Source organism: Chrysochloris asiatica, unplaced genomic scaffold (assembly GCF_000296735.1).
Source record: "Chrysochloris asiatica unplaced genomic scaffold, ChrAsi1.0 scaffold00260, whole genome shotgun sequence".
NCBI classification, from domain to species: Eukaryota; Metazoa; Chordata; class Mammalia; order Afrosoricida; family Chrysochloridae; genus Chrysochloris; species Chrysochloris asiatica.
The window spans coordinates 1,570,354-1,586,532 of NW_006408778.1; the positions used below are offsets into that span (position 1 = coordinate 1,570,354).

General features: G+C 38.4%; 2 pseudogenes; both read left to right on the top strand.

Moving 5' to 3' along the window:
* Positions 1–2,218: 2,218 nt before the first annotated feature.
* LOC102820471 lies at positions 2,219–11,047 on the top strand (annotated as a pseudogene).
* Positions 11,048–12,050: 1,003 nt separating this feature from the next.
* Positions 12,051–16,179, top strand: part of LOC102820852 — a 57,721-nt pseudogene continuing 53,592 nt past the window's right edge.

Consider the following 16,179-nt stretch of genomic DNA (forward strand, 5'->3'; position numbering starts at 1 on the left):
CCATTGTAAAGTGTTTTGAAACATTTTATGATCATGATTCTGAATTCTTTCTCAGGCATTTCCAGGGCCTGCCCTCCATCCATTATGGATTCCAGGTCTACTTCTGGGTCATTTGTCTCAGGTATTTTATCTTTTTTTCTGGACATGTGCTGACATGGTCATATGTTTTTGCTTCTTGGGCATGTTTACTGTTTATCTGTGGGCCTAACCCTTAAGTGATTTTGTATTTTGGTACTTTTTTATGTTTAATGATTGTTTCCAGTGAGAGGTAATCAGGGTGTGGTCTTCTCTTTTCCCCCTTCTTATTGCTTAACCCGGGGTGACTTTCACAGGTATTGCCTGTTTCCCTGGTGTATGTCTGCTGGTATTGGTTCTTGCTTGGGTTTGGTAGTTTATAAGGTGTGATTAGAGCTTGACTTTTTAGCTGTGGTTACTGACTTTTCTTGTGTGATATAGGGAGACAATGTGTCTTCCAAAAACAAAAAGGAGGCTATGCAACTGCCAACCAACTGAGGTTGGGAAAAATCAAAAGCCAAATGAGGATCAGAAGCAAAAACAAAAATGAGAGCAAGAGGGAAGCAATTTTTTTATGTAATAAATAAAGGAAAGAAAATAAAAAAATAGAATAAAATTTAAAAAGTTGCTAATAATAAAGGTAAAGTAAGATAAAATGGGGGAAAAAAAATAAGGTAGAAAATTCTGACTCCTAATATGTGTATGTTTTTAGAGTCCTCTATTTCAGTAATGTCTGCCCTCCTCTACTTGCTGTCAGGTGCTGTCTAGCCAGTTCCGACCTGTAGCGACCCTGTATAGGGTCTCCAAGGAGCGGCTGGCAGGCACGAACCGCTAGGCCTACAGCTCAAACGGCCCTGTAGTGCGTCACCTCAGCCCACAGCTCTGTGCCGGACTCCCTTCAAACCAGTGAAAATAAATAGGCAGACTTCATATGACGGGTATCTGTGTCCCCTGCACTGGGCCTCTGAAGAGTGGCCCGTGAGCTTGAGCCTCCGACCCAGCGGACTAAAAGGCCCTTGAGTGGCACTCCATCCCACCATGCTACTATGGGACAGCTCTCAAATCCGTGAGTGCAAGCCAACCGAGTAGTACACACAGCCCAGCCCTGTCACCTGTATATGGTTTCCTATGAGTGGTTGGTGAGTGTGAGCCACCGGCTCCGTCCCACTGGGCTTGTCGCTCAAAGGAATCTGCGGTGCAGCACCCCACTTCACTGCACTAGCTGGGCTCTCTTTCAAACCTGAGAAAAAATCAAACCCACTCCTCGTCTCAGCCTAGCCCAGGAGTGTGTGTTCCTGGAAGAGGAGAGCGCTGGGGGTGGGAGCGGGTTCCGGCCGCTGGTCTAATCCCTTATTTCCTCTTGCCCAGACGTATGTGGGCAAACCGTGAGCACACCCCTTCCCAACACCAAAGAAAAAATAAAAATAAACTAGAAAATACAACTAGTTCGGAATGACCCAAGGTCGGCAAGGCACCCTAGATGTTCCTGCAGTGCATCTCCACGACTTGGCGACTCTGAGGCCCCTATTCAGTCCAGCCGCTCTGTCTCTCCCAGGCTGTGGGCCCAGATCACCTAGCCTGGCCAACGTACCCAAGGGTACACGCCCTTCTGCCTCCGTTCCAAGTTATACTGGCTACAAGTCTCCTAGCCTCTAGATCCCTACTATTTCTGTGGATCTGAATCCGGGAGCTCTGTCTTGGCTCCTTTCTGCTTTGGATTCTGAGCCTCTTTTGTCGGTGACCTTCCCCCTAGCCACCGGGGATTCCTGCCCTCTGTGCTTCTTCAGTTAATCTAAAATGTTATTACTCTGGTTTTGGCTCCCTCTAGGTTTTGCCACTTATTGAGATGCTGTGGGGTGGGTTCTGACCCACAACTAGTTAGTATATGGATTCCTGTAGGAGCTGCAGCCCACAGTTCGTGCAAATCTTCAGTTTGTGGTCTGGTAGATTAAGTCACAGCAGGGGTGTTTTGTCATTGGAATTGAGTTGCTATTTAGTTTTGGGCTGGTCCCTGAGACTGAGCAGGGAGTTGACCTAGGCTGAAGAGGTGGGGGATAGGCTTCATGCTTGCAGGCAGATAGGGTCTGACTTTGATGATGTGCCAAATGCCTCTTTGTCCCCCTGTGCCTTGGGCCCCTCAATTTTCCCTATATATTCACCGGTAATGCCTAATGTGGCTATGAAGACCCCCCTGGGATGGACTATGTTGGTTCCTGAGGGCTCACTGGTTCTCTGCAAGCGTGCTCCTTCTGAGAGCATCTGCTCAGGGCCTGTTAGGTTCCGCAGTGGGCGGCGCCCTCCACCCGGTAAGAGCCGGGAGCAGGCGGGTGGGGGTTAAAAATGCTCATAACTTCTCAGTTGTTAGTTCTTTTAAAAAACCAAGTTCATAGAGTTGCCGCCTAATGTTTTATGTTTGCCCAAAAAGCTGTCTGTCTACCAGGCTGGGGCCCCTATTGTGACCCTGTCCCGTATTTCTCCCGAGCTCACGTACCTATCCCACTGATCAGGGGAGTGCCGCCGCCGGAAGTCTCCAATTATATTTTGAGTGCCTTACAACTTGTGAGACTCATATTCCAGAACTATATTTGAAAATATTCTCTTGCTCTTTATTATGTTTTTATATTCAACATTATGGTGCTGACTTGATATTTATCAAGTTCTCAGTGACCTAATATTTGTAAATACTCAGTCCCTCCTTTTTCCTACTGTCTTAATCTGGAAGCTCATCTGAAACCTATCCACCTGAGTGACAATAGTGGTATTTAAAATACTGGTCATATATCTTCCAGAATCATAGCAACATTGAAGCCTCAACATATGACAAACTGATAGATGAATGGTAGTCATATGCATGCCATATCAAGTGACTAAGGACAGCTTTTATTGTCATCCACAGTCCTTCCATCTTTATGTAATAGCTTCTTATTTTATTTGTGAAAATAGCTTTTCCATTTTAGGACATCTAATAGGAAACAACTCTGGAATCACTCATCATCCATGGCTAGAAAATTCAGAAGACAATTGCTTAGCCAACTGATTGGAAGATAAATATATATGTGACCATTCAAATAAAAAGATGACCCAGCAGAATGCAGAAATCATTGAACACTTCCATTACTATCACATGCAAGTAAAATTTAATTGAAATTAATTTAAAAACAGTTACAATAATACATCAACAGGTAAAGGCCAAAACTATCAACTGTTCTGCAGGAGAACGGTGAGGCATTCTGCTCCCATAAAGCCTCAGAAACCCTGTACAGGTTTGCTATTAGTTGGAAACAACTCCATGGCACATAACCACCACCACTAAAGGCCAAAAATTCAAGCCTGATCCAGAGGTGGACTTGGAATTAACAATTGCTAACACTAGATGGATCTTGACTGAAAGCAAAGATGAACAGAAAGATATTTACTTCTAAATCTTGACCATGCAAAGATGTTCAACTGTGTGGAAAATGGAAAGATTTGAATAACAATGCCAAAAAAAAAAGAGTATTCCAGAACACTTTATTGTGCCTATGAAATATCTGTACTTAGACCAAGAGGTAGTTGTTATAATAGCACAAGGAAATACTCACTGGCTTAAAATCAGGAAAGGTCTGAACTAGGGGTTTTATTCTTTCCCCATATTTATTGCATGTTTATGCTGGGCATATAGTCTGAGATGCTGGATTGGAGCAATATTCATTAAAAATCTGCTAAATGCAGATGAAGCAAACATGTTTGCTGAAAGTAAAGAAGATTTAAAATACTTACTGATGAACATCAAAGACTACAGTATTCAGTAAGAATTGCACTTCAGTGTAAAGAAAGTAAAGATTTTCACAACTAGACTAATAAATAATATCATGATAATATGTCTGAACTAGGCGAAACAAAGTCTTACCATCCTTACTTCCAAGGAGCATTCTGACTGTGCTTCTTCCAACAAAGACCTATTTGTTTCACTGGCAGTCTTTGGTACTTTTGATATTCTTTTCCAACACTACAACTCAAATATATCGGTTCTTCTGTGATTTCTTTATTTCCAACTTTAATGTGTATACTAAATTATTGAAAATACCGTGGCTTAAGTCTGGCACACCTTCATCTTCAAACTGATATCTTTGATCTTGAAAACTTTAAAGAGGTTTGTGCAGCAGATTTTCCTAGTGCAATATGTTGTTTCTTTTTAGTGTAGTGGTTATGAATCGGGCTGCGAACCTCAGGGTCAGCAGTTCAAAACTACCATCTGTTTCATTGGAGAAAAGTGAGGCTTTCTGTTCCTGTATAAAGTTACAGCCTTGGAAACCCTGTTCAGGGTTGCTATGAGTTGGAACCAAATCCACGGCCCATAACAACAACAACTCTTATCAGTGTCAACTACTGTAGATCTAAGCAAAATGAAGGCTTTGACAATTTCAAACATTTTCTATTTATTGTGCTGTTGTTATTTATTGTAAGGATTTTTGCTTTCTTTACAGTGAGGTGCAATCTATACTGAAGACTGTGAATTTTAGCTTGATCTGTGAGTATTTTTAGTTCTAGTCACTTTCAACAAGCAAGGTTGTATGATCTGTATAACACAGGTTTTCAAAGAGTCTTCCTCCAATTCTGAGTCCATGTTCTTCATATAATTCAATTTCTTAGATTATTTGCTCTGCATACATATTGAATATGTATAGTGAAATAATATAGTCCTAATGTACAACTTTCCTGATTTTAAGCCTTGTTCTGTTCAAATGAACGTTGTTTGGTCTATGTACATGTTCCTCGTGAGCACAATCAAATGTTCTGGAATACCCATTCTTTGCAATATTATCCATAGCTTGTTATGATCCAGATAATGAAAAGCCTCTTCATAGTCCATAAACACAAGTAAATTTGATTTGCTTAAGTCATGCAAAGATATTCATATTATTTATTCTCCTTATATTATTTTCGGTTGTTTGAATTTTTCAAGGATGTGATCTCACTCTTTGTACCTTTTCTGGGTGTATGTGAGCATATGTTTTGTTTTGTTTTTTTAACAATAGAGATATTGAGATGTTCTTTGTATTCCCTTATCTTTCATTCATCTGATGACTTATCTTCCTATTATAGTAGTTGTGTCTTCTCATATCTTTTGGTTTGTTTAGCTACAGTTTTAGCAATTTGTAAAAATGTTTTTATTGTAAATCGGGTGAAAGTTTCCAAAGCAGGTCAGTTTTCTATTCAATAATTAATACACATTTGATTTAATGTCTTTAGTGAAGTGTCTATTCATGTCCTCTGCCCATTTATTTTTTAATTGTGTTATTTGATTTATTATTATTGAAGCATTGAAGTGCATTGAACATCTTTTCATATGCCGTATGATGAAGTATCTATAGATCTTTCGTCATTATTATTATTTTTTAATTGGGTTGTCTATATCACTCTGATCACTTTTATGTGTTCTTGTGTATGCACCATGCAAGTCCTCTGCACAATATATGATTTTCAAATGTATCTAAAGAGTTTTTAGCTTATCTTTTACTCTCATAAAGATCCATCTTCCTTTCCTTCTCTAAGTAGTACTCTTTAATCAAATGGAGGAGGACATCAAAGTTTGAAGCTGAGGATACTAGTGAAAATCCTTTAGGCAGGAAATTATTGTTATTGTTAATTGTCATTGATTAGTTTCTGACTTATAACAACATTGCATATAGTTTCTTAGGTTTTACATCTTTATAGCATCAGAAGGCCTCATCCTTCTCCTGAAGAGCAGCTGGTGGGGTGAAACAACAAATTTTGTGGTTCATAATTCCAATTCTCTGCTTATCCTACATAGCCAATTGGGATAAAATAACAGTCTATTCCATAAGAAGGGGCTAAGTAGTTTGTGATCAGCATATTAGAAAAAAAATCGCTATTTTTCTCTAAGAAGGAACAAATGGATAGATATTTGTATATTATTAGAATTCTAAGGGGAAACTTTGCAGTGACACAGGAATGTTTATTCGTCTGTAGCCTATATATCATCACACTTCAATGCTGCTGATACAGTCTTCAGTGATTCACTATTTATTTCGTATTTAACCTTGGAATTTAAATATGTTATTTTCTGTGATCTACTCCTGAAATAAAATGATTTCTAAGTTCTTATTTTCCTTCAGAAGGCAACAGACCTAATATACTATGTTTTCTTGATTTCCTATGACTTTGGTTTGTCTATGTGCTGAAGAACATTTGCCAATTTGTAATTTTCCCAAACTTCTTGTTTTTACTATTTGTTGTAAGAAAATTAATCTTTTGTTTTTATTTTTTATGTCAAATATAAGTAGAAGCTTTCCAATATAATAATCAGAAAATAAAACAAAAATCAAAGTTCTGATTAATAGAAAACCAGATAAATAAATTAAAGTATATGAATACACTGAAATAAGGAACCACATTATGAAATAAAATACTAATGGAATAAAATGAGTTTATTTCAATACATGCTTGATGTTGTTGTTGTTAAGTCCCATCGAGTTGATTCTCACCCATAGTGACCCTGTATAGAGATTCCAAAGAGCAGCTGGTGAACTTGAACCAGAGACCTTGCAGTTCAAATGATTTTTCAGTCTGATGCATTAGCCCACAGTGACACTTGATAGACACAAAAATATGAATTCATTCTCTTAAAAATATATACTGAGAAAGAAACTAAAGAAATAGAAGACTAATGTCTATATTATTTTATACCAATAGACGATTGTATATGAAATGATGTAATAGGAGCTTTGTGTTCATTTCCACAGAATTACAAGAAAAAGTGTTTTTTTTTTCCTGAATTTTAAATTGCCACCAAACACCCCAAGGACATTCATGATTGCTCTGTGGCACTATCTTCTCTGAAGAAACCAAGAACTTTGTATACAGGAGGAGGAGATGCAAATAGACTCCTATTTCTGCTTATGAAAAGCACTCCAGCCCCAATCCTGAAGTTCTGGGAGAGCAGTCCCAGACCAGAATTCAGAAGTGTTAATAATCAGTGATCTTGAACTGAACAGGAAGAAATCACTATGGAGTTTTGTCTAAGCTGGCTTTTCCTTTTTGCTCTTTTAAAAGGTAATTTTATGGAGAACAAGAGATATTGAGTATGACAGTGGGTATGAGTGAGAAAAGCAGTGTATATGTGTCTTGTGTATGTTTTCTTGACCAGGATGTCTCTTTGTTTTCAGGTGTCCTTTGTGAAGTGCAACTGGTGGAATCTGGGGGTGACCTGAGACAGCCTGGGCAGTCTCTGACACTCTCCTGTGCAGCCTCTGGATTCACTTTCAGTAGCTACAGGATGAGTTGGGTTCGTCAGCCTCCAGGCCAGGGACTGCAGTGGGTTGCAGAAATTAATATTAGTGGTAATACTAAGAACTATGCAAATTCCGTCAAGGGTTGATTCACCATCTCCAGAGACAATGCCAAGAATACTCTGTATCTGAAAATGGAAAACCTAATAGTCGAGGATACAGCCTTGTATTACTGTGTAACAGTCAGAGTATGTGGAAGTCAATGTGAACCCAGACAAAAACTTCTCTTGCAGAGAGGATGTTGGGCTGTAGGGGTAGCTCAAGTGCCATTGAGCTTAAGCTTAAGACCCAGGGGCAGGTTTATCTGTTGTTTAAGGGCTGGTTTCCTGTTGTCATCTGTTGATTCATCTTCAACTAACTTCCCACAAGGTGAATCTCTACTTTTTTCTTTCTTCTTAATGATCCTGCAACTACTCTTGACTTAACTTAATTTAAAAGTTGTAACAAGAAACAATCTCAGATGCATGAAAAGCAGCTTTCCTCTTGTGAAGGGAAAATGACTGTACCTAAGCGCTCAGGTCAGAATTCTGATGATGTTCAGATAAAATAGAAACTATTAGGTTTAGAGAACATTGAATCTCTGGGTGTGAAAACAGTTAAACAATCTGATACTAGCTGATATGTCGATGTTCAACCCCACATGACTCCTTGAGAAAGAAGTCTGAGGATCTTCTTCAGAAAGATCAGACTCAGTATAGAGATTCCATTGGATACCCGAGTTAGGACACTCAGTGATTCAGATGAGAGTCAATAGGGAGTCTGGTGCAGGGTCAGCAGCATTTAAAAACAGAATGGATTACAAAACTGACCCCCATCCTCCTCACACAAGTGTACATATAAGAGTCAGAACTGATTTGGTATCCCTTTTTCTCCTAGTCTTTCTATTTATTTATTTATTCATTTATTTTATTTTATTTTATTTCTTTAGCAAGGGTACCTAATTCACAGTTGTTGTGTACTTTATTCTGGAAAAAACAAGCATGTTCATATTATCAATAGCATTGTTGTTGTTAAGTGTTATTGAATTGGTTTTTACTTACAGCAACTCTGTAATGAGTCAATCAGACCTTTTAATCCAGTGCTTATCCTAAAATGCCACACCAGGTAACTTTATTAAAAGTCTGTTAGTCTGAGTTTTTCAAGATGGAAAATTAAGATAAAATTGAGCTTGTTTGCTGTAATGAGTAAGCTCTGACTCTTGGTAACCCTATGTACAACACAACAAAAGATTGCTCAGTCCTGGGCCATCCTCCCAATCATTACTATGCTAAGACCATTGTTTCAGTCACTGTCAATCTACCTGGAAGCTTTCCTCTTTTATGTTGGCCCTTTTCTCTACCAAGTGTGATGTAACTCTCTTAGGGAGTATATCCTTCCTATATTATGTTAAAAAATCTTTAGGTGGAGACTTGACATCCTCATTTCTAAGGAACGATTTTTCACCTGTGGATTCGAACAGCTGTTTCTTAAGTTAATATCCCAACATTCCTTTGTTGGTAACTTCATTTTTTTCTTGTTTGGATTTGGAAAGTTTCTTTATGGTATATGTTAATGATTATCTTTTGGGGTCTCCCTGCCTAATGTTTGTTAAACTTCTTGAAAATATAGATTCTAATTTGTAATAATGTTATGATATAGGGAAGTTTTCTTCTGACAACTCTGAATTATTCTCTTTTTCTTTTTCTTTGTTTTACTATTTGTCTCTTCTTGTGCCAGAATTCAAATTATAGGTAAGGTATTCCTCTTGATGGTGTTTCACATAATTCTTAGGCTTTATTTGGATTTTTTCCTCCGTTTATTTTCTGATTGTTTCTCTAGTACATTAGTATAAAGAGATTTTTCTTCAAGCTCACTAATTCAGCATTTCATTTACTCAGTTTTACTCTTTTGTCCTGTCAGTTCATTACCTATTTCTAAAACTTTAGTATTAAGATTCTTGATTTAGGCCAGCCCTGTTGAGCTGGCCAGCCGGCCTGGCTCCACTCCCTGGCCCATATGGATGGGCCGGTTGACATGAGGAGGCCAGGAGGAGAGAGCTGGGCTGGCCGGCTTGTGGTCAGGAGGTGATACTGAACTTCTGCGAGGCCCTCATCTGCATATGGAAGAGCACACAGTGCAATCTGGCCTTTTTCATGTTCCCACTGGATCTGGCTAGATACCAGAAGTGGGTGAAGAATTGCAGGAGAGCTAACTTAAAAGATAAAACACCTGGTCAGCTTAATAAACATTATCGGTTACGTTCCAAACACTTTGCAACATCTATGATCTGTAGAACCATACATTTCTCAGAGGCATCAGAAAACTAAAGAATTATTGAGTTATTTTATTTATTAAAATAATTTGATGCAAATACTTGTGAAGTCATTGGGAGAGTCCTTATACAACATTTATGTGAGATAATGCTATACCAACAATATTTGATCTTACCAGTCATCTCAAAAATCCACATAGTAGACACAGGAAAAGAATAAAAGATGAGTGAAGATGAAATCAGAACAATGAAACAAACAAACAAACAAAATTGATGAAACATCTGAACAGGAACAAACATGTAAAGAAACAAACAACAATGCTCAGAACCTCTGTGCCAAAGAATGGGGTGAGGAACAGGATGAAGACATTACCTTTAACACTTGAAGAGAAGGAAAACAAAGGATACCTAAATCTTTATTTGAAATTTTGATCCTTATAGGGAAACAAAACATACCACTAGATGGACATGAGGCTGATGAAATCCCATAAGATCTCTTTACTCTTGATAACTTTCAAGCTCTACAAGAGTGCCGGATAAAATCTGGGGAAGAGATTCTGAGAAAGTGCTTTGACATAATGGTGATTAGCATACTGTTCTGTTAAAAAAACACAGCAGAAACAGATGTCCAAAATCTATCAGAGCTACATTCAGGAAGAAACTCTCAGAGAAGTGAAAGACTCACACTTCTTTTTCATCATCACTGACAGCATGGTGGATATAGCAGGAGAGGAGCATCTGTCAGTGTTGGTGAGTCTTTAGGAAAAATCTCCAGGGTCAAACCTCTGATATCTTCTTTACAACTTGTAGCTTGACTGCAGTGATGCACTCACTAAATGAAGTGATAGAAAATATTCAAGTTTATCATGAATTTTGGTTTGAGGAAACCATAAACTTGGCAGCCAAACTTGATATTCAAATGAAACTCCCTGGAAATTCCTGCAGAGCTCAACAAGGTAACTTGGATGCTCAGCTAATCTCTGAGAGTTACCATAAAAAAGCTCAAAGTGTCCAACCAGTGGAACACATTATACAATAACTTAAAGATATAGTCTCAGAACAGCAACTCAAAGCTCTTAAATGCTTATCTCTGGTACCCTCTGTTATTAGACAGTTCTAATTCAATATTTCAGAGGAACACCATGCTGACATGTACGGAAATGACTTACCCAATCCTGACATGCTTTAAGTGGAGCTTCATTGCTAGAGAATTAAGTGGAAACACAGAGGAAAAGATATAGAGCTACCATCCACCACTTATGAAGCCCTCCATCTGTCTGACATCAAGTTATTTCCTAGTTTATGCAGTGCTGAAGTTCTTGTGTATACTTCCTATGATGAAGGTTGAGAATGAGCACTATGAAAATGGATGAAGGTGTCTTAAAGTATACCCAAGGAACATTTTGACAGAAAAAAGGTCAAATAACTTGGTTTGCTTAACATAAATTTTGACACAAAATATGATCTGGATTTGATGGTTAACACATAAAACAAATTGTATGCAACTACTTCAGAAACCTTTGAAAATATCTAAGAAACTATTTTAAATATTTTTTTTCTTTTTCTCAGATTTGATATTTGGAGGAAAACATTTAATGTCTAGTTGTTGTTGTTCTTAAGTGCCGTTGAGATAATCCCAACCCATAGAGAACCTGCGTATGGTTTCCGAGGAGCAGTTGGTGAGTTTGAACCACCAAACGTGCAGTTCAAATGGCTTTGTAGTCTGGTGCATTAAGCCACAGCACCACACCAGGACTCCTGTAAGGTCTATGGAACCCACTTAATCACCGAGTATCTTTGTCTATAGGCCTGATTGAACAGCTTAGCCATTGATAATCTCCCTGTTTAAATGGCATCTCTTTGAACTCTCATGCTTTGAAGATGTATCTGTTCTTCCAAGAGATAGCATGAAAGTACCACATGTTTCTTTGTAATCAATTTTGTGCAGTTTATTGCAATCTAAATAAAATGTGATTTTGTTTTAAATTGTAAAAAAAAATTCTTGCTTTATATTTAATGTTTTTCTATAGTTTTTAACTTTCTTTAATTTATTTTGTTAGTTTTCACTTGTAATGTTTTCCTGAATTATTTTAAAGTCTTTTCTGTTTCCTTGATTTCTTTGGCAATTTTCTTTACCGTTCTCTCAATCCTTTGAAATAGCCTAAATATCATTCTTTGAAATTCCTTATTAGGTTGTTCCCATGCCATTTCTTCAGCAGAAGGGTCTTTACTTCTACATTTTTATCACTTATTTGAGCCACTCTGTTTTGTTTCTTTGTATGAACTGAAATGGTCTGATTGCTTAGAGACATTACAGTGTTGTATTTGTGTTCAATTGAGTGTTATATAATGGTGTAATCTTAGGCATTCACTAGCTTCATTATGAGTATAATAGACAATGTGTGCTTGTGCACAGTTCTCTATTTTCCATTCCAGCAGCTTATTTTGTGGGTGAGTTTGTCTGGGTGTAAGAGTAACTGGGCTAGGTAGCCATGACTGTTATCTCCTGTCAGGCAGACAAACTGAGAAATATGCTAAAGCAAACTAATAAGAAGACAAATGAAACCAATAAGAATGGTAATCCTGGATCACCAGGATAAAGAAGTGGTGTGGCACTATAGGATAGGCAAAAGGTGTTAACTCAAACCCACAAGCTGTTCATCTAAATCCATATATAGGGGCACTATGAGTTGGAAGCAACTTGAAAGAACTTAACAACAACAGTAGAATATTAAACTGAATAAAAATTTAGAGAGGCAGATGGGGGCTTAGGACTTGATGGCAGAAGTGCAACGAGCATCTCTTTTAGCAATAACACAGAATACTGAATGAGGGAATGGTCCCAGAACACTGAATTACATATAAAGGAATCTTTAGAAAATTTGAAGGCTTACAGCCAGTGCAATTTGCAGTGACAGCAAGAAATCTAGTGCTTTTGATTCACCAGCCTCAGTGGCCCCAGAAACAGTCATCTTGAGTGAGACATAACAGGGGAAGCATCAGAGCCACCACAGGTGCCTGACACCTGACCAATCCTCAAAGATAAAGATGGGAACTTTTTTTTTTTTTTTTTTGTATCTGTTCATTGGTCTCCTGCTGTCTGTGAAATTCCATTCCAGTAGTTAGAGGGGGTACCTGAGTGACTGGCTACCCCACCCACCCCCAGAGGGTTCTACTATGCATGTGCACAGATCTGTTTAAAATTTAAAAGTAAAGTTTCCACTTACAACTAAAAGGTAGCACCACATGACCACAGCCAGCCCTGAACAGTTTATCACTAGAAAAAAGGCATGAACAAGATATGTGAAGTGGGACAGAGACAGACTAAAAAGGAAACAGGCCAAAAATTAAATCTTGAGTTATATCATAATGACCAATAATGTCATCTTGAAATTTATCAGGTGGCCTTGAAGGCAAGAAGCCGAGAGAGGGACATTAAAGTCAAACTCATATTTGGCTACAGATTTTTTTTTTTTTTCCTTTTCTTTCTTTTTTTTTTCTCTTCTCTCTTTTCTGTTATTATAGACTACAGCATCCAATTTGCAATGTTTGCTGTTGCTGTTTTGTTTTTTGTTCCCCTCTTTACCTTTAGGGGGTCCTTTCTCCCCCTAAATTATCCAAGGAGAGACAGCAATTGTGATCACATACGCAAGCCATAATCACACCCTGGAAAATACCACCATACAGGCAAGAACCAGTATCAGCTAACATACAACGGGTAAGCAGCCAACATCTGCAACAGTTACTCTGAATTGAGTAAAAAGAAGAGTGAAAAGAGAAGCCCATCTCCTGATCACATCTAACTGGAGGCAATCAGAAAGCTTAATAAAACATCAAAATAATCCTGTGTGGCATTGTGGGTTAATACAACAGACTTCAAAGCCATTTGAACTGCAAGGCCAGCAGTTCAAGCTCACCAGCTTGGAACCCTATACAGGGTTACTATGGGTTGGAACCGACTCGACAGCACTTCACAACAACAACACATTCCTGTAATTATTAAGGTCACAGTTAACTACTGATTATGCCCAAGAAACAGATGACTATCTCTGGACATGTCCAGAAACAAGATAAAGTGGCTACGACAAATAACCTGGAGGGAGAACTAGACTACATATTGCAAGGAGGGCAGGCTTTGAATATTCCTGAGAAATAATTCAGAAAAAAAATTATAATGAAATGTATCAAAACACTTTATAGAGGAGTTGAGAAAAGTAAAGAAGAAGCCAGGAAAGGACTACAGAAACAATCAGATAAGATAGATACAGCATTGTAAACCATTAAAAACCTACATAAAGAGGTCCAAATGATTAATAATAGAATATCAGAAATGGGCAATACATTGAAAGGGCAAAGGAGTAGAATTGAAAAGATGGAAGCCAAATCTAGTGAGCTTGAAGGCAAATGTCTCAATACAACAAAGATAGAAATGCAAAAAGCCAAACATTTTTTAAAAAGGATTAAAAATCTGAAGAGGGTCTAAGATTCATGTTGGACAACATGAAGTGGAATAAGTTTAGAATTATCAGCATACCGGAACATAAAGAATCATACAAGTCCACAGAGAAGATGGAAGCCAAAACTAGTTACCTGGAAGGCAAATGCCTCAATACAACAAAGATAGAAGTGCAAGCAGCAAGAAAAAAGAAAAAAAAAAAAAAAAGGAGAAAAAAATCTGAAGAAGGTCCAAGATTCATGTTAGACAACATGAAGTGGAATAAGTTTAGAATTATCAGCATACCAGAACAAGAAGAATCATACATATCCACAGAGAAGATAGTTGAAGAGTTTCAGGATGAAACTTTCCCTAACATGCTGAAAAGCAAAAAGATAAGCAAGCATTCAAGAACCTCAACAAAACCAAGGAGAGTTAGAACCCAAAAGAAAATCACCAAGATATATAATAATCAAGCTCTCTAAATTCAAAGCTAAGGAGAGAATCCTGAAAGCAACTAGGGGAAAGAGATGTATTACATACAAACACAAGCAAATAAGATTAATCTTGGTTCGCTCAGCTGGAACCATGCAGTCAAGAAGGCAATGGGAGATATATATAAAAGAAAGAAAGAAAAGATAGAGACAGAGACAGAGAGATAGAAAGAAAGAAAGAGAAAGAAAGAAAGAAAGATGCAAAAAAAACTCCCAACCAAGAATCCCTTATGCTATAAAGCTGTGAATTAAATACAATAGTATAATAAAAACATTCCCATTTGAGTATCCAATGTCCAAGTTGCCCATCTCCGTTCACTCTGTGTGTGGAGATGTGTGTGTGTGTGTGTGTGTGTGTGAATGTTTCTTGCTGTAAGGATTTGTTTTTTGTTTTTTTCCCTCTTCTTTCCTCTTCTGGTTGAGCTCTGATCATCCAGTCATCCGGTGGGGACTACAAAGGCAAGAAGTGACTGACTTACAAGCTTTCAAGAGGGAACCTAGTGCTAGGGAACATGGAGGAAGGCAGAATCTCCAGTAGGTACTATTCAATCTGTCTGGGTGGAGCTGATGAAAGGAAATACAGATGGGTAACTCGTGATACTGTAGTTAATAATGCTTATCAGGATGGATTATAAGGGTTGGAAATGCAAGGGTAGACATTTTGTAACAAGGAAGGGAGTGATTAATTCTCCAGGCTAGGAGCGGAGGTCTCTGGACCATCAACGGAGAAGAGCTGAGAGCGGGACCCTACCCAGAGAAACAGAGATGCCTGATATAGAGACAGAGATGATGACGTGGAATGATGAAGCGACTGGGGGCTTTTGACCCAGAGAGGAAAAGGGACTGTGTGCCGAAAACTGGTGGCAGGGGGGTGGGCAGGGAGAAGTGTAGGGGGCGGGTTTCTAGAATATACCCTTTGGGTGGTTGATGATGCATGGAGGGGATTGGAACCATGGCAATGATATGATATATGATGGAATGAATGTAAGACTAAAGTTCTCCCATGTATACTATCATATAATTCACAATAAAACATTTAAAAAAAACACAAAAAACAGATAAATAGAAGCTAAGGGATTTTTTCAAAGCCAGTCCTGTGCTGCAAAACATCCTAAAGGGAGTTCTGTGGAGTGAAAACCAACAAGGACAGCAATCAGATATTTACACATGTGGCAGCACCACCTGAAACTAATCATCAAATAGAAGAGTTGAAAAAAGAACAAAATTACAAACACAAACACAATTACAATGAGACAGAAGATAAACACATAGGACCAGAAATCCAGATGGTGAGGTCAGGTAGATTAAATTATAAAATGTTGTTGTTGTTGTTGCTGTTTTCAAGTGCCATTGAGTCGGAACTGACTCATAGCGACCCCATGCACAGCAGAATGAAACAATGTCTGATCCTTGGCCAACACCACCACTGCTGCCACGCTTGATGCCATCAATTATGCCACCTGGCTGATCCATCTCATTGGGGGTCTTCCTCTTTTTTTCTGACCCTCCATCTTACCCAGCATGACATCCTTTTCCAGTGGCTGTTTCCTCCTGACAATATGTCCGAAATATGAGAGATGAAGCTTAGCCACCCTGGTCTCCAAGGAGCACTCTGGCTGCACCTCTTCCAAATAGATCTATTGGTTCTTTTGGCAGTCCATGGAACTTTAGTATTCTCCTCCAACACCACAA